General features: G+C 30.0%; 1 protein-coding gene and 1 long non-coding RNA gene across 3 annotated transcripts in view; one reads left to right on the top strand and one right to left on the bottom strand.

Annotated features, from left to right (window-relative positions):
- The window catches only part of LOC107437698 (uncharacterized), a 63611-nt gene that overhangs the window by 12139 nt on the left and 32466 nt on the right, over positions 1–19006 (top strand). The window lies entirely within an intron of this gene.
- Positions 1412–18209, bottom strand: LOC139426690 (uncharacterized). Its single transcript, XR_011637914.1, has 3 exons — positions 17962–18209; positions 8284–8455; positions 1412–1794 (listed from the first exon to the last, which is right to left on the bottom strand). It is a non-coding gene; the product is annotated as an uncharacterized lncRNA (long non-coding RNA).

Here is a 19006-nt window from a genome sequence, read left to right as displayed (position 1 = left end):
AATCGTTTACACTTTTATTTATAACAAAGGCTAATGTTAAACTGATCGCAAAAAATCATTTTTCAAGCATTTTGTTCAAACGGAATAATTTTTCTGATCTGGGCCAAAAATTGCCCCTCGTAATCTGTGTGCGAATTTCAGAATGCTAGCGCCAAAGGTTTTGGAGTTATAAAAGATCTAAAATAGCAAAAAAGAGCAGACAAAATACTAAGTAAACACAAACGGGAAGTTGAAAAAAAAGTCAAGCATAACTTTAAGTTTATATAATTTATTGACAAACAACTAGTATAATTTTTTTCTATTTGAAACCAGAAAAATTTCGTAACAAATTTCAATCAACAACAACATTGAATGAATTAAAATATTCTCCAATTTTGCGCAAAATTCCTATTAATTATTGGAGAGATTAAAAATGCAGATCTAAGAATTAGATCGTTTCACAATTTTCATTCAAAAAATTTAATCTATTTTTTTCAAAATATCAGTCTGAATTAATTTTAAAAATATTTTGAACATATTTCATAAATTTTTCTGGCCTGTAGCTTAAGGACTTCAACTAATAATACCTACCTCATAATATAAATTGAATCCTTGTCTAAAAGCAATTGTTGGAATTACATCTTTTTTGGGACCTATATCTATAACTAAATTTCTTTCTCTTCGATTTTAAAAATGGGGAAATTGGTTCGATTAAAGCCTTTAACATAGGAGGTACTGGGGCAGATTGGTCTATCAAATCAAATTACTGCGCAATAATTAATAGACTATCACTTGATTAAGCAGAAAGCTCATAACGTTTTTAATCAAGCATGTCTATAACTACTCGTTAAGAACTAAATTTAAAAATAAAATCTTGTCTCAACTACAAAAAAAATGAAAGAATATATAAATATAAAATACTATGTTACATAGTATTTATTTAGCATTTATTGTTTTAATTATATTTTGAAATTTATTTCAAAACCCAATTAGTCTGTTTCATCAAATATGAAACCGCCACTTGAACGAGAATACTAAGTGAATTCTTTTTTCTGCCACCGTCTGCAATGAAACCGCCCCAATTTGGAACGCCTGAACCGGGTCTTCATTTTATTTTTAGATTGAAGAGGAATGTGTAGCTTAACAGATTATTATTTATTTTGTAAGTTTAAAGATGTGATATGAGGAAACTGAAAATTTCAAGTACAGACATATTTTACTTAACTTTTATAATTAAATTGTATGTATATTTGAAAGAAAAAAATGGAGAAAAAAAATCATATTATCTTTTATTTTTCCTTTTTCATACTATGATCAAAAAGTACTTTATTCAAACTTTATTTTTGGTTATTATTTTCTTCTTTTAACAATTTTATTCCAACTGACTTAAAACTTGGGGAAAATTTTCTCAACGTATGATATTAATATATATTTTTTAAATTAATGTTTTTTATATGCATATTTTCGAACCTATATTAACATTTGAATAGTTTGAAATTACCGTTTTATCATCGTAATATTTGTCAGATCATTACTTAATCTAATTGTGCCACAGAACAAATTAGAAAAATCAAAAAATATAGACAATTTAGGAAAATTAATAATTATTTATTGGATTTTTTAAAAAAAAATTGCAAACATTGATTATTAGTTATTAGTTTAAAGATAACATAGTCTGCATATAAACTTCGTCAGCCAATTTTATTTTCATTTCTGGAAAAATATTGGATTAATGCTTTGGAGGTATCACTCACACAGGTGTAAGCATCAACAAATAGCATATAAAAAGCCAAGCAAATGAAAAGTAGTGATGCACTATAAATAAAACATGTCAGTTCCAAAACAGTTAAGAACTTCGAGACATTACAAAGCAAATTAGATATTACCGTCAGACTATTTATAGTCGTATATTCTTTAAAAATTGTGTGCCATAGCCGCCAGCTGCAGTATAAGCACGTTGCTGAACTACAAGCTTTTGATTTGTTATATGATGATTGCAGAGAGAAAACGCACATTAAAATCGAAGCGAGAATCATTCCAAAAACCAGACTGATAACATAAAACACTTTTTCACGATGTGGTCTTGTCTTCAGAATTATTTGGCGAAAAAATTTTACAATTTCCTCCCATGGCCGATTGCACCCGTACAGCCTCAGAAGTTTGAAGAGTATGGCCAGAAATATCATAACCCATGAAACAAAAATAAAACATAGATTCAGTTGAAATAAGAGATGTGCCAAAACCTGACTGCCTCTAATTATTAAAAGGTATATCCATCGACTTGAATTTGATAGAGATTTGGCGACATCGTAGACTTCAAAATCATCAGTTATGAATGCAGAATGAAAGCAACTACGTCTTGTGGCAATGTCAAGAATACCTTTACAAGGCGCTGAGCTTTCTCCGAATAATCCATTTAAAGACTGCATCCATCTATTTGGCGCTTCTGGCAGTAAAAAGTTATCAAGTATTCTAAATACGCTTCCATTCCATATGTTTATAGCTAAACCAATTAAGAAGCCCAATCTTTGTAAAGCTGTCAGAGAGGCATAAACTACAGAATAGAGGGATTGGGGAGATATATTTTCCATGAAATTGCTTTTAAAACCATAATAAACGGCGGTAACAGATTTTTTGCATAGTATATAATAATTTGAACTTGAATTAGCATAGGTTGTTTTGGTATTTGTGTGGCAAAATTTAAACGAAAAAATATTCATTCTTTTGTCCACATGCGTATGTGAAAAAATTAATTTATGCTTTAGCTCGCTTGTAGATTTAACGTAATAATACTGCTGATAACTTTATTGGGGGTCCTATTCCTTATTTTCTGCAGTTGGGTAGTTGCAATTCGAGAAACAGTAATATAATAATGTGGTGTAACTACCACTATAAATATTAAATACCAATTCACTAGTATATAACACATGTTAACTTGATTCTAACAAGATGTACCTTTTGATAGATGAGGGTTGATATAGTCCAGTGTTTCCCAAACTTAGACTTTTGTGTACCCTTTCTAAATTTTTCGTAGAGTTGTGTACCACTTATAAAAAAATGAATGTATTTTTTAAAAAATATGTTTATTTTTATTAATATATTTTAGTTATTAACTGTTCACTCTGAAAAAATAGCCAAAAGAAAAATACGTAATCGTAAATTTTCATGGCTAGCTTTGTTTTTAAATAAAATGTCTTGAAATTTTCGTTTGCTGCAAGATATTTCGCATAAAAACGCGTACCCCTGCTAAACTGTTCCAGTACCCCTGGGGTTACGCGTACCACACTTTGGGAAACACTGATATGGTCGATTAATTCCCCTCAATGGTGACCTGCGTACGTGAAATGAATTCGCCAATATCGATGAATAGTCCACATTAAACAGTTGATTTGCTTTAAATATAGCACCCAAAAAAAAATGTAAAAAAATAAATTAAAAAAAATTCGGTGAAGTCTCCCAGTTAATAAACAAAAAAAATGAAGAACAAAATAGTAATGAGAGAAATGATATAAATTAAACAAAAATGAAGAAAAAATATAATGAGAAAATTATATACATGTAAAAATAAATAATAAAAAAACCCAGCATAAATCAATTAGCGGTATTTGTTCATCGAATTCTATCACAGTTTAAATTTTGGAAGGGAGTAATGTGGTGTAACTAAAACTATAAATGTTAAGTACCAATTCACTAGTATGTATAAGACATATTAACTTGAATCTTTCAAGAGGTACCCCTTGATAGATGAAGGTTGACACAGTCTATTAATTCCCCTCAATAAAGCCTAATGCCTAATCATGTGATCTAAATCAGATGTAACTGGAAACCCGCATGTGTGTCATAACCTTGTGTGTCATAACCTTACGCATGTCATAACCATGTGTGTCATAACCTTAACGCATGTGTGTCATAACCTTATTGGCTTCTGAACCGACAAATGCTACGATTTACCAACGATGACGTTACTTGCAAGTACCCCGTTACAATTAATACTTTCCCTAATGGGGATCACCACGAAAAAAAAAGTTCACATTAACTTTGAGGAACAACGTAGACTTTGGAATAATTTGTCATGATTGCAGATTAAAAGCAATCATGTCTCATGGCAATATCAAGAATATCTTCACCAGGCCATGCAATTAAAAGCATTTTTACATCTAATTCTATATCTTTGGAGCCATGTATAGCAATGTAATCAGGAACACCTTCATACCTGCTGTCATTTATTTGGCTCTTCGGACAAAAAGAAATTGCCAATATTCCAAGGACGTTCCCGTCCTATAAATGTATCGCTAAATCAATTGTACTTTTTACCAATCTCAATATTTTTTGTATCACTAAGTCGATTGCACTCATTGAAAACTTTAGTAAAGTGATTATATAGGCATGAACAAAAGAAAAGACTTATAAGGGAGGAATCTTTTTCATGTAATTTCTATTAAAATTATAATAAACAGTAACAAAAAATTTTCATAGTAATTTACAATAATTTGAACTTGAATTCATAGAAGTTGTTAAATAAATGTTTGGTAAATTTGAACGCTTTTTATTCTCAGGGGAAAAATCGCAACAGTTTCAAATAAAAATTTAAACTTAATATCCTCAGAATAGTTTTTTTTTAAATATCCATTTAGCAACATTTATAGTGGGATTTGCAAGCATTAAACAGCCTTTAACACTTAAACGAAAAATAAACAGGGATGAAAATAATTGCCCAGGAAAATGGCATGTTTTCGTGCAACATACGAATTATTTTTAGAAAATATTTCGGAAATAATTCTTTTTTTACATACTGCAGAACCTGCCTTTGACAGTTTAGAAGTAAAATATTATACTTTAAAAATTCATTATTTACTTGATGATATTAGATTAGATATTTACTCCATTAAAAATTTATTGAACTATGCCTAAAACGCGATATTTTTTATAAAGTTTATTCGAAAATTCGGGCTTTAAAATATTATTCCTAAATAAAATGACACAATCAACATACTTTTTGCATAATAAATAATTTTTATACACATAAACATAACAGTCTAACACAGTTTTCTACTGATTTCGAAGAATTTTTATTGGGCGGAATTGGGCGAAGAATTTTCATTGGGCAGGGTAGGATTCAGTTTTCCCACATTATTTTTGGTTGTCATCAGCATAAAATTAATAAAAGTCGTAAAGGTATTGCTTTCCGATGAATATTTTTGTACCTCTAACTTAAAGGTACAAAAATTATTACGTTTTAAAAATTTTGATTGTTTTCTAAATTAAGAGTTTAAAACTAAGAGAAATGTTTTTTTATAATTATTATTGAAAGGTAATTCCACCTACATTTTAAGATAAAGTTACTTAAATCAGTGTCTGATCTTATTATCCGTCTTACAACTGTTATTTTTTTGTGTGCAAATTACATCAATATGCAATTATAAATTACAGTTAAAAAGATTTGTGAAATGGTTTAGAACTTAACGACCAGCTTTATGGAAAATGGGAAGCATGCAAAAATTGTATTTAATACATCTGTCAAATTGGTGAGCGTTATAAGAATTTTTTTATAAAAATATACTTTTAATTTTAACTGTTATATTAAAAATGATTTATTAGAAAAATAATATATGTTCACTTACAGATCTTAATAGATAAGTGAAATATTTGGAAGTGGGGGCACAAGCAATAGTAAACAGAATTCTTTTTGGTACATGTATTTTAAGTGAATAATTTCAACTTCGGTAGAAAAAATTGTTTTATGCTTAGAAACAGTTATTGTGAAGCAATTATCGGGGTTGGCGAGCTGCAGCGAACAGGGGGCATAGCCCCCAATAAAAACATAAAGAGATAATGGCTAAAATGATGTTTGATTGTTGCTGGCGCATTCTTATTAGGAAAAAAATCATATAACTGGATCCTTAATCAACAAAGAATATCAGCAAACATTAACAAAAAATTTAAAAACAATTGTAATGGAATTTATGGTAAATGATTTATATTTATCCCTTATTGATTAATGTTTTAATTCTACTGTATTTTGATTACAAAAATCTTGAAATTATTTTTAGCTTTTATAATATTCATATTGAGCGTATTTAATCGTAATATGCTTATTCAAAATCAAAGTCCTAAAATTAAAAGTGATGCTCTTTTATTGAATTATAAACTAGTTCAATGATATTTCAGTGATAGTTCAATGATTATGATTTTCTGAATGAGCAACATTATATAGTAATCTATTACCGTTTTACAATCATTGTTTGGTAAAAAATATTTATTTTTTAATGAGTCGTATTTATTATAAAATTAGTGTAAAATCGTTATTATTCAACATGCGCAATTTACTTGCTAAAAAATTATAATGAAATTGCACATAAATACTAGGAATTAATTTCTCACTCTATTGTTAAATAATCCTTTTAGCGAAAAAAAAGTTAACAAGCTATTATTGTGTCCAAAAATTAAATAATTAAATTTTTAAAAAAATAAAATAATAATAATTGTAATTAAAGTTACATAGGTAACCGAACAAAGTGTTTAGATTTTAGTTTAACTTAAAAGAATCGAAGACTAAGTCTGTGGCTCCAAATCTGTGTTAATAAAGTAAAATATTTAGCGATTTAAAAATTTGGATACATAAATCTGTTTGCTTTTTTTCACCAAGAAATAAAAAGGGTTGCTAATCAACAGAGGGGCGAGAACCCCCTACTAGCATGTAAATGGGGGGGAAAAATGTTTTTTTTTAAGGAATTTCTGTTTCGTAACCAGAAACAAATGTGACTGTAAAACAATCCTGTAATTGGGGAGCAAAGCGATCAGGGGGTTATACGTCCTAAATAAGTAAAATTTTAAAGGGAATTTATATCAAATTTTTTCTAATATTCTTACTTAGGAAGAAAATTTTGAAATCCTTAAGAATTATCGAACTAATAACTTACACTCAAATTCCACCAGGATAAAGAAAGAATCTTGAAATTATTAAGAATGTTGAAATCATCTATTAAATTATTACTGTTTTAAAACCATAGTTTTAAGTATATGTTTTTAACTCGTGAGCTGTACCCATTAATACTTATATCTTTAAAAATATTTTTAAGAAGAAACAGCTTTTGTTAATCTGTAACTTAAAGTATATCCTCTTAAGCAGTTCTCGGACAATAAATGCAACGTTGATGTAGATTCGTTACGTAACATAATTTTTTAAATCTTTTATTTTGCAATAACTTTTTTTGTACTTTTGATTTGGATACTTTAATGTGGACCGTATTAGATCAACAGTATCCAATTTTTTTTCGGTTATGGAATCCCAAATAAATTCTATTAGCAATAGCAAATATATTGTACAAAGAAGGACTATTAATTATTTTGAAAGTATTTGATGATTGAAATTTTATTAATTTTTTTTGGAAACCTCTTATGAATGTAACAAGTATAAAATTTTTTCATCATACCGTTTTGTTATTACTAGTCTTAAAATTTGGTTGAATTTATAGGTCTGAACCGGCATGTAGTCCAGTTTATAATTTGATTTTAGTGTGCGCATAAACTGAAAAAGAATCAGCTGAAAGATGGTTTTAGTTGAAATAAGAACTAAAAATTTAAAAAATAAATGTCGAGAATAGCTATCAGAGCAACATACTTCGTTATTGTTATTTTTATTTTATGTGAAATACTGACATAATTTTTTATAAATTCATATTTTTTTCACTATTCATAGAAAATAAATGTTTTAAATTTTACTTTTCTTTCTTCATAAGCATTTTAATAAAATAATCTCGTAAAAATAGTGGAAATGTTAAATGAATAATTAATTATGTATAAATTTAATGACAGGTTTCGAAAATTGCAACTGATTAAAAATGTCTTGACCCTCGTAACCCTTGTGTCCCTTCCACGGAACCACTGTATCATATCATAACAAATTATTGTAGGTTTGTAACAAAATATGTAAATTAAGAATTTATTGCTGCTTTTCATAAACTTTTTATTGCTGTATTTGAATCAGACCAAATGATAATCATATAATACTACCATCAAAAAAAATACTTATATGCTAAAAATTAATGTTCCATGTTAATTTTTCGGAAAGAGCAATTGGAAAAGTGAATAGAGATTTAACGTTTTTCTAAATTTTTAAACCAATGTTTGTCCATTTATTAATTTTTATATAGGAAAAGCTATAATCAAAACAAAATTTAAGCTGCATCATGAAGCGTTTCTTTCATATAAATTGATGTTAATCTTTATAGCTGACAGATCTACAAAACAACTAACAATTTATCTTTCCCAAAAAAATCCGGCAACATCAATCAGAAAAGTTACCTGCTCAAGCACTCCTTGGGGAATAACAACAAACCACGTGCGTCTTGCAGTTGTAGTATCTGGTATTCCCAACCACTCTTCACTGATGACCCAGTCACACCAAATCTCTTGTCCAACCTTCGCCAAACATGAACTCTGATTACAGCTCTTTAACGGTTACTTCCCGAGATACCTGTTAAATATCGAAATGAGACTGACCGGTATTTTCTATTAAACAAGTGGACAAAATAATGCATCCAGAAAGGATAAAAAAGACATAAGGGGGGTGGGGAGGATTGTCCCTTGAGGAAGGGCGTTTCCTATGACGTCACGAAAGGTGCACGCGACTGCAAGGGTGTTGGCCTGTACGTAGTAGGGCACACCCTTCAACCACCGAATCAATTAACTGTGACTTTGATTCTGAGGTAGGGATTAGTTTAAAGGAAACTTTAAAAGTCTTATAAATCGTCCCCGATAACAGTCTTTTCTTTTTGTATCATTCTAATCGATAGTTAGAGAGAAACACCCAAATACCTGGGCAACCTCTCCCTCTAGTCTTTCTAGTTTGTTTTCAGCCTTTGATGGCCAATCAGGCATTTTTAATATCTATATGATATATTAGTCGCTGAAAGGCCACGAGTTCATTTGTTTATGAAAGCTAAACTCGGCAGTTATTGTTAATGCCTACATCTTTGCATTCGCTTCTCGGTAAAATTTAATGCCAATGGAGTTTGGAAAAATTAGATTGTTTTAAAAAAATATTGATAGGAGTTTATTGTAAATACGTGAGAGTTTTGTCATTTTACTTTATCTTTGGTACTGATTAACTGATTCGCATTGGCATAACGGCTGTGAATAATTAGTTCCTCAGCCTTCTAATTTTGAACCCAACCCAAAGAACAAGGGAACTTCAGAATCAAGTATTGGAAAAACTCTTTGAAACTAACCCAAATTCGTGTTGCATAAAGAAGAAAAGCACTAAAATATTACTTGTTAGCCCGACGTTAAGGGGAAGGGGAATCAAGCCTATGATCCGTCTAAGACTGGATATATTTCTCACTATGATTGTAGTCGATGCGCCCTAGGATCAGTATGCGAATTAATAGGCCAGAACCAGATTTCAGACCTGAGTCGAGCACTCTAACTCCCTGAATCCTCCAGACTTAAAGCTTTAAAATAAGTTGGAACAGACGAGAGCTGTTAATAAGATGTTAAAAGACTCTTGTACGTCTTTAGTGATCAAGAGCAACGTCACAAATACTTCACTAGCGTGGGCTCACATTTCTCTAACTTTAATTGAATTCGAAAAATTAACTGGAAGTTAAAAAAAATATTCTGTAAAAAATCACCAAGCTAACTGGTGAATTAGTCTAACACAAGCCCACAGAGACCTACGCACAGATCTACTCAATTGCCAAGTTAAACTCGAATTTCATTGAAAAATCTCCAAAATGTGATGTTGCCAAATTTAATATCTTTCCATTTGAAAATTCAAATGTAGACCTGAAAATTAGGACAATGGTGGCATTTCATTGAGTGCTGCGTTCTTTTTAAGACATCAAAAATTTCTTGTATTTATTGTAAATAGCCTTTGAGCCTTCGATTCAATTTTGTATGTAAATATTAATATTACATGCATTTCAATTTTTATCATTAGGGTACTCGCAACTCGAGAAGAAGGATACGGATAAAATCAAATGGTTGCGCCTTGCCAAATCACGTGGCTGCGCATGGCGTGTTAACGTTACAGCTGTTAGGCTTAATTTATTACCACGGCAAATACATTTTCGGATCATATTTAATTGGATACCTACAAATGATGTATGTATGACGAACCTGATTGACTGTTGAATCGTGGCATAAACAAATGCTCCGATTTTCTCACACGCGACGTCTCTTGCAGGTGTCTAATTGTTATTATTCCTGCGAACAACTAATGATTGGGGTTTGTTCCCTCTTTCTACTCATGATCATTGGCATTCCACCATTTCAAAATCCCACTTCAATGTTATAAAGATTTAGGTTAATAGCACATCATCAGAATTAAAATTGCCTAAGAACCCATGCCACGAAACGTGACGCTTCTATTTTGAGGCCTGTTCAGGAGCACATGAAGAAACTGTTCATAATGGGGAGGTGCCCCTAGAAGCGTATGACAACATTTCCAGGCATGGGTTCATGCGCAATTTTAATACTGATGATGTGTACTAACTCTCCTAAAAGTTTATTGCAGCATTTGTACGACACCCTGTTTTATGTAACGTTTTTCAACATGCAGATTTCAGCAAAAAAATGAAACTGTCATTAAAAAACTGCGGCTTATAGAGAAAAAAACTGTTTGAAAATTTGTAATCAGCTATATAAAGTATCAAAGATATATTAAAAAAGTCTTATGCAACAGAAAAGGAAAAAATCTCTTGTCATCTTTGTTAAAAATTAAAATTAATTTCAAAACTTTAATTAAATTTAATTAATTTCTCTTGCAAAACATTCTCAACATCGTATTTTGTTCATTACTTGAAGCTCGATTCTCGAGGGGTTAAACGAATCAAAAACTCCCACTATTGGATACCTGCAAGTGACGTCATCGCAACAAAATAATATCATTTGTTGATTCAGAGATGCCAATCAGGTTCGAAACACACACATGACGTCAAAACTATGCAATTAAATCTGATTTAAATCATATGCTTAGCATAATAACTTCACCTTTTTAGAGTTGCAATAACTTTTTTTTTTAAATAATAAGATAGTTTTAAATAAATGTTTAGAACTTCATTATCTTCTATTATTTAATTTAATAATAATCAAATAAATTTGAATTGTTTTATATTATTTTAAAATGTCTAATTTTTAAGAAAATAATCAAAACTTAGAATAAAATCGGACGAATAGATTCTCAGTAATAACGCTTCAAAAAAGTAGTTTCTGTTTTCTTAAAAAAAAAAAAATTCTCCATAAACTTATCTTTCTATTTAAATATCACTCAAAAAAAAATTTTTTTCTGCGTCTTTTCACAAATTCTAAGGACAACACAAAATGGAAATATTTCATTCTTAAAATTCGCTTCTCAATTAATTTGAAAAAAGGTAATACTAAAAATAATAATTATTTTATTATAAAACACCAAAAACTATTATACACGTATTTTACACTTAGTTTTCTTGTACTAACGAGTCCTCATAAATACAGAATAAAGTACTTACTTGGATTCGATTGACAGATTTTATAATGCCATAATAGAATGATTACAAAGTAAGTACTGACATTTTTATAAATTATTTCTCGACCCTATCACGTGAACAAGATCGTTCTTTTATGCCGTCATGTTTTGGATGATAAATCACTAAAATCACGTTTATATTTCAGTGAAGTAGTCATTATAAGTTAGTGCACTTGTTTTCCGTGAATGATTTTTGAACGAACATTGATTGTTAGGCAGATTAAATGATGAAAACATTTTTGCGTATTTATATTAAAAATTTGCACAGATTAAGGAAAAAGCCAACCTCTGAAAATTAATAGTAAGTTGGAACTTTTAAAAAAACAAAAAATTACATATTGTTACATTTTATTATCCTTTCATAGGGTGAATTTTTTTTCTAGTAATGTTACGTTAAAACAGTTTCGGGATTAATATTGATGTATATAAGGAAATTCATTTAGCTTATTAACTGCAACTGATTTGACTTTTAACCTTTTGACCCAAAATTTTTAAACATATTTTTCATATTTTTACATTACTCTATATTAATTTAGGTCAAAATAAATGATAAATGACTCCCCGTGCCACAAGTCCTGTGCCCGATCCTCGAACCGGGCAAGGTTGATTCCGCCTTTCACCCCTTTAGTGGGTCGATAAAATAAGTGCCAAGCATTCTTGGGGACAAAACACTGGGGATTCCGCGTTCCGTTGCCCACCCACCATTCCGTTGCCCAGGAGCAGATGCAGGAGCATCTGCTCCTGCATCCCAGTGTCCAAAGTCAAGAAAACTGAGATGGGCACAGTAAGCCTTGACCATCTATGGGCTAGCACGCCTCTGAGTTTAGTAGTATAAATTAAAAATTTTATACTTAGCATTTTAATAATTTATGGTTGTGAAATACAGCAGGAAACACCAGCTTCTTTTTCTGAGTTAATGGTGAAATCTTTGAAACACCGCTCACTTCCAAACAATAATTTTTCAAATTTATACCTATTTATAGTTATTTAGATCTAAGAGAAACAGTTATTCGTCACAGAATTTTCTTCAATTCCCAAAACCAATTATTGATACATTTTTAAATATGAATGAAAAAAAAATTTCTTTACAATTTACCTTGTTTAAATTTTATATTTTAGTACAAATATAATTCCTATAATCTAACAGATTGTTTTTTATTAACTGTAAGACTGCTTTTTATAATTGAAAAAAAAAATTTTTTTTGCTGGTAATTAGTGAGTCAAAAAAAGTATATTTAAGACACACCGATGTTCTATATCAAAGGGTTAAGACCATTTTTTTTTTTGGTGGGAAGGTGGATGGGATTCTTAAAATTTTAAGAATTTGCCGTAAACTTGAATTCTAGTGCGTACATTCTGCGTTTATATAGTTATAAATAAACTAGATGAGAAATGATCAAGTTAACGAACGCATAACGCACAAGAGAAAATAGCTCGCCACTGTTGCTTTCTGAAATTATCAACTGATGGCAATAGAAATTATAAGAAAGAAGACTTTTAAAAATTCACTTTATAAAATGTTAACTCTCTTTGGTAAGTATTAGGGTGGAATCTTTCAATCGAAATTGCAATTACTTTCAGACTAGTCAGAACACTCAAATCTTTACTGGAGCTCTCTGTCTGATAATGCACATTTAAATCATTTCCTAACCACTATAGGAATAGCAATACTATCTCCAAAAGGCTATTTTTCTTTGATCAAAATTCCGATTAACTTGAGCACTCAAATTTTAACTAGAACTCTGTGTTGGATGACGTCACAGATTTTAATCATTTTTTGATCAATACAAGCAGTTTTTATCGTCCTGTTATCGCGCAAGAAATTTCTCGTTTGACTCCATTCCGACTTGTGTAAACTTCAACTGAAATTCTGCCCCAAATTTTTCAAGAGGATTTAAAAAATCAAAATAATTCAATTTTTATCACATAAAATGAACCCTCACATCCTCTTTTCCACGTCTTTCAAAAGTGATGCGTCCTGTGCATATATTTTCTAGGCATTTATTGTTATTCTACATTATAAATTTACTACTATACTTAATGTCTAAAAATTTCAGATTTAAAAAAAATAAAAGTTATNCACAAAATGGAAATATTTCATTCTTAAAATTCGCTTCTCAATTAATTTGAAAAAAGGTAATACTAAAAATAATAATTATTTTATTATAAAACACCAAAAACTATTATACACGTATTTTACACTTAGTTTTCTTGTACTAACGAGTCCTCATAAATACAGAATAAAGTACTTACTTAGATTCGATTGACAGATTTTATAATGCCATAATAGAATGATTACAAAGTAAGTACTGACATTTTTATAAATTATTTCTCGACCCTATCACGTGAACAAGATCGTTCTTTTATGCCGTCATGTTTTGGATGATAAATCACTAAAATCACGTTTATATTTCAGTGAAGTAGTCATTATAAGTTAGTTCACTTGTTTTCCGTGAGTGGTTTTTGAACGAACATTGATTGTTAGGCAGATTAAATGATGAAAACATTTTTGCATATTTTTATTAAAAATATGAGATTAAAGAAGAAGCCAACCTCTGAAAATTAACAGTAAGTTCGAACTTTAAAAAAAAAACGAACAATCACATATTGCTACATTTTATTAACCTTTCACAGGGTGAATTTTTTTTCTAGTAATGTTACGCTAAAATAGTTTTGGGATTAAGATTGATGTATATAAAGAAATTCATTTAGCTTATTACTTGCAACTGATTTGACTTTTAACCTTTTGACGCAGAATTTTTAAACATATTTTTCATTTTTTTTTCATTAATATATATTAATTTAGGTCAAAATAAATAATAAATGATGCTCCGTACCACGGGTCCTGGGCCCGATCCTCGGACCGGGCAAGGTTGATTCCGCCTTTCACTCCTTTATTGGGTCGATAAAATAAGTACCAAGCATTCTTGGGGACTAAATACTGGGGATTCCGCGTTCCGTTGACCACCCAACCAGGAGCATCTGCTCCTGCACCCCAGAGTCCAAAGCCAAGAAAACTGAGATGGGCACAGTAAGCCTTGGCCTTCTATGGGCTGCCGCGCCTCTGAGTTTCGTAGTGTGTGGGCGAGGGGGGGCTGAGTTATCGACCATGCCAACCGTCATCTATCAAAAGGTACCTCATGATTAAATCAAGTTAGCATGTTTTATATACCAGTGAATTGATGTTTAATTTTCGTAGTGGTAGTTACACCACAATACTTCCCTACCAGAATTTTATCAGGGATAGAATTCGATGAACGGATACCACTAGTTGCTGTACTTGTGAAAGACCGGAAGAGCTGGTTTTAAGATCACCGGATTTTTTTGAGTGCTGAATGTGAGAGGTGTCTTAACTTCACAGTCGTAGTCGCTCCTGTGCTGCCATTAGCAGTCGAGTGTATGCAGGCAGACGTTGTGTTTAATCGAGACGAGACTGAGTAGCAACAGCGTGAGGAGGTGGATAATGTCACAGTCACAAGTAACAAGTCAACTGTTCAATGTGGACCATCCAACGAAGTAGGCGTTACCAGATTGAAGTGGGCGTTACTGTGGGTTCAAATCACGTCCGGGTCACCAATATGGGAGTGGGGAATTATCGACAATGCAAACCGTCATCTATCAAAAAGTACCTCATGATTGAATCAAGTTAGCATGTCTTATATACCAGTGAATTGATGTTTAATTTTCGTAGTGGTAGTTGCGCCGCAGTAGTATAAATGAAAAATGTTATATTTAGCATTTTAATAATCTATGGTTGTGAAATACAGCATGAAACACTGGCGTCTTTTTCTGCGTTAATGGTGAAATCTTTGAAACACTGCTCGCTTCCAAACAATAATTTTTCAAATTTGTACCTATTTGTAGTTATTTAGATCTTAGAGAAACAGTTACTTGTCACAGAATTTTCTTCAATTCCCGAAACCAACTATTGATACATCTTTAAATATGAATGAAGAAAAAAATTTCTTTACAATTTACCTTATTTAAATTTTATATTTTAGTACAAATATAATTCCGATAATCTAACAATTTTTTTTTGTTAACTGTAAGACTGTTTTTTATAATTAAAAATTACCGAAATATATTTTTTGCTCGTAATTAGTGAGTCAGAAAAAGACACACCGGTGTCCCATATCAAAGGGTTAAGACCATTTTTTTTTGTGGGAAAATGGATGGGATTTTTAAAATTTTAAGAATTTGCCACAAATTTGAATTCTAGCGTGTATAAATGACCAAATTCATACATTCTGTGTTTCTATAGTTATAAATAAACTAGAGAAGAAATGATCAAGTTAACGAACGCATAACGCACAAGAGAAAATAGCTCCCCAATGCTGCTTTCTGAAATTATCATCTGATGGCAGTAGAAATTATAAGAAGGAGGGGTATAGACTTTTAAAAATTCACTTTATAAAATGTTAACTCTCTTTGGTAAGTATCAGGGTGGAATCTTTCAATTGAAATTGCAATTACTTTCAGACTAGTCAGAACACTCAAACCATTTACTGGAGCTCTCTGCCTGATAATGCAAATTTAAATCGTTTCCTAACCACTAAAGGAATAGCAGTACTATCTCCAAAAGGCTATTTTTCTTTGATCAAAATTCCGATTAACTTGAGCACTGAAATTTTAACTAGAACTCTGTGTTGGATGACATCACAAATTTTAATCATTTTTTGATCGATACAAGCAGTTTTTATCGTCCTATTATAGCGCAAGAAATTTCCCGTTTGACTCCATTCCGACTTGCATAAACTTCAACTGAAATTCTGCTCCTAATTTTCCTAGACGATTTAGAAAGTGAAAATAATTCAATCTTTCTCACATAAAATGAACCATCACACCCTCTCTTCCATGTCTTCCAAAAGTGATGCGTCCTATGCTTATCTTTTCTACGCATTTATTATTATTCTACATTATAAATTTACTACTATACTTAATGTCTAAAAATTTCAAATTTAAAAAAGTAAAAGTTATTAATCAAAATATAATTGTGTAGAACATTTTATTAGAAAATTGTGAAATAAGCATTTTTTAAAATTCAACGAGAAACATAATATGTTGAGTAAATAATTTTTTATTATTTTAATTTTTTATATTGAGTTTTTTTTATATTTAAATTTTTTCAATTTTACTTTCAATTAATTTATTAGTGGCTCAAACATAGTTTTGTTTTTAAAAAAATTTTGCAACTCTGATTTTAATTAAGATTTTTGCTTCGACATATCTTTACATGTAGTTATTGTGATGTGAATCACAAAGACTAAAGTTTTGAAAAATAAATAATAATAGTAATAAAAAAAAAACAAAAGGCTAAATCTATGTTTCGCTGCATTCTGCTTGAGAAATTATTTATCTTATTTTCACCAACTTCCAAATTAAATTAATACATTAATATTTATATATTAATTAACTTCGTATTAGTAATATACCAATTTAACTTCGAAAAACAAACTTTGAACTAAATGGCAAACTTAATGAAGAAAAGGCTCTTATTCATTTAGGAGAGCCGTAAAAAATCTCTATGCCATTATTGACACCAATGATAGTTAATAAATTTTGGTAATTCATACTAATTAAAATAAAAAATAATAATTTTTTACAAAAGAGCAAAATTAATGGAGAAATATGGGATTAACTCCTTTAAGAGATACGTGAAAAATCTTGTTGCTATTATTGTCGCCAATGATGCTTAATTAATTTTGGTAATAGGCACTACTGGTTTTATGGTGAGTGGTGCAGTTTTAATATGAACAAATTCACTGATACTGGTACAAAGAGTTATATTAGTATTTCTGATACCAAAACTGAATCAATACTGTGCAGTTTTAATATAGGTACGAAGGATAAGGTTTTTACGACCCTTTAAAATGGTAAGTACCCGAGAAAATTGCTTGATTATGATAAATTTTGAAAATTATGAGCTCCCCACGAGCAACAACATTGCGCCAAACGATTCTGAGCACTGTTAATCCTTTTTATTTAGTTATTTGTTGATGGTATGAACTTTCAAAAATGTGTTGTGCTTGTTGTAATAACGTAAAGCCTGAGGTGCTGAAAAAATATAAGAAAAGAAAATTATTTCCCCTTTATTAATTGTGACGGTATATAATTTTCAGTTTTGTGCCGGATCAAGTTTAGTAGTGATTAATTTATTCTTTTACTCAAGGCGAAAAACGGTTATTTTACTAGTTATAAATAAAAATACATTTAATTGCAATCGCACATTAAAAAATAAAAATATATAACTCGAAATTAGCATCTACTTAGCATAAATGTTTGGAATTTTGTGAAAATTTTACCAGTGTTTACGTCGATATCGAGTCTTAGAACTGTCTGAAGTCAAAAATTTCAACTACGGACTCTACGGATCTTAAAATAGTGCATATAACTTAAGCAGGTGAACAATCGTTTTAAGAAATCTCAATATATAAGCCGATATGAAACCAATTTACTATAAATTGATGTATACTTACTTTCTTTGGTGATATTTTATTCGATATGACTTCGTAACAAATGTTCTATTGCTCGAATGATGAGAATCACTGTTTCCGTGACAAGTGAGTTTACTAACTTTGGATTATGGAACATTTGTCAGAACACGTACGTTGCACGGAAATATGCACACCTGCGTTTAATGTCAATCGTACGTATGACTACAGAGGAGGGGCATTCTCTCTCCCTGGACGATAACGGCTGTTAATTTCTAGTTCAGGAATGGCAATCGTCTGATAGGAAGAAATAAATGTATATTTTTTTTCATTCTAACAAAAGCCACATTAAGAGATATATAATTTTTAAATTAGTTTTTTGTCTTTTAAAATACATTAGTAATGCATAGTTAGATCTATTTATTGATAAACATACATCACAGAAAAAAAATTTGCAGGCCTGTAAAGAGAAAAAAATAAAACAGTTAAATCGAACTTTAAGGTTTATGTCAAGTATTTTTAAAAACAGCAAAAGATACTTCAAAAATATCCAAAATCGTCTGGAAAAACCAAATGAAAGAAATATCCAAATCGTTTGAAAAATTTGAAGAAAAATTATTTCATTTTTTAGTTAATTTTAATTTAATTTTAAAATTAATTTTAATTTAATTTTTAATTTAATTTTTAATTTAGTCTTAATTTAATGCTTGATTTAATTTTTTTACTAAAGAAAAAATTTACTACCGAAAATTAGAAAACTATGCCAGCAATCTAATGCAAAAGAAAAATTAATTCTTTTTCGCAAAATATTGTCTTTTTTAATTTTTAAAAATTGTTCAAAAATAAATTCTAGAAGAAGAATATTATTCTTTTGCAAAATTATTTTTCAAAATAAAATAAGATATCCCAAGATATCTTTTAAATGACAAATTATTCTACAATCATTGTTTGTTAGATTTTGCTAATTATGGTTTGCTAATTCTAACTTATTTAGAAATAAGATATGCAATTTTTTTCCTTTTGCCCAAACTTTTAATAACAAATTTGAGATGAAGAATAGTATTCTATTTTTAAAAGCATTGTTTTAAAA

The sequence above is a fragment of the Parasteatoda tepidariorum genome, chromosome 10 (genome assembly GCF_043381705.1).
Source record: "Parasteatoda tepidariorum isolate YZ-2023 chromosome 10, CAS_Ptep_4.0, whole genome shotgun sequence".
NCBI classification, from domain to species: domain Eukaryota; kingdom Metazoa; phylum Arthropoda; class Arachnida; order Araneae; family Theridiidae; genus Parasteatoda; species Parasteatoda tepidariorum.
The sequence above is the reverse complement of the archived record's forward strand: the minus strand, read 5'-3'. Positions and strand labels throughout refer to the sequence as shown.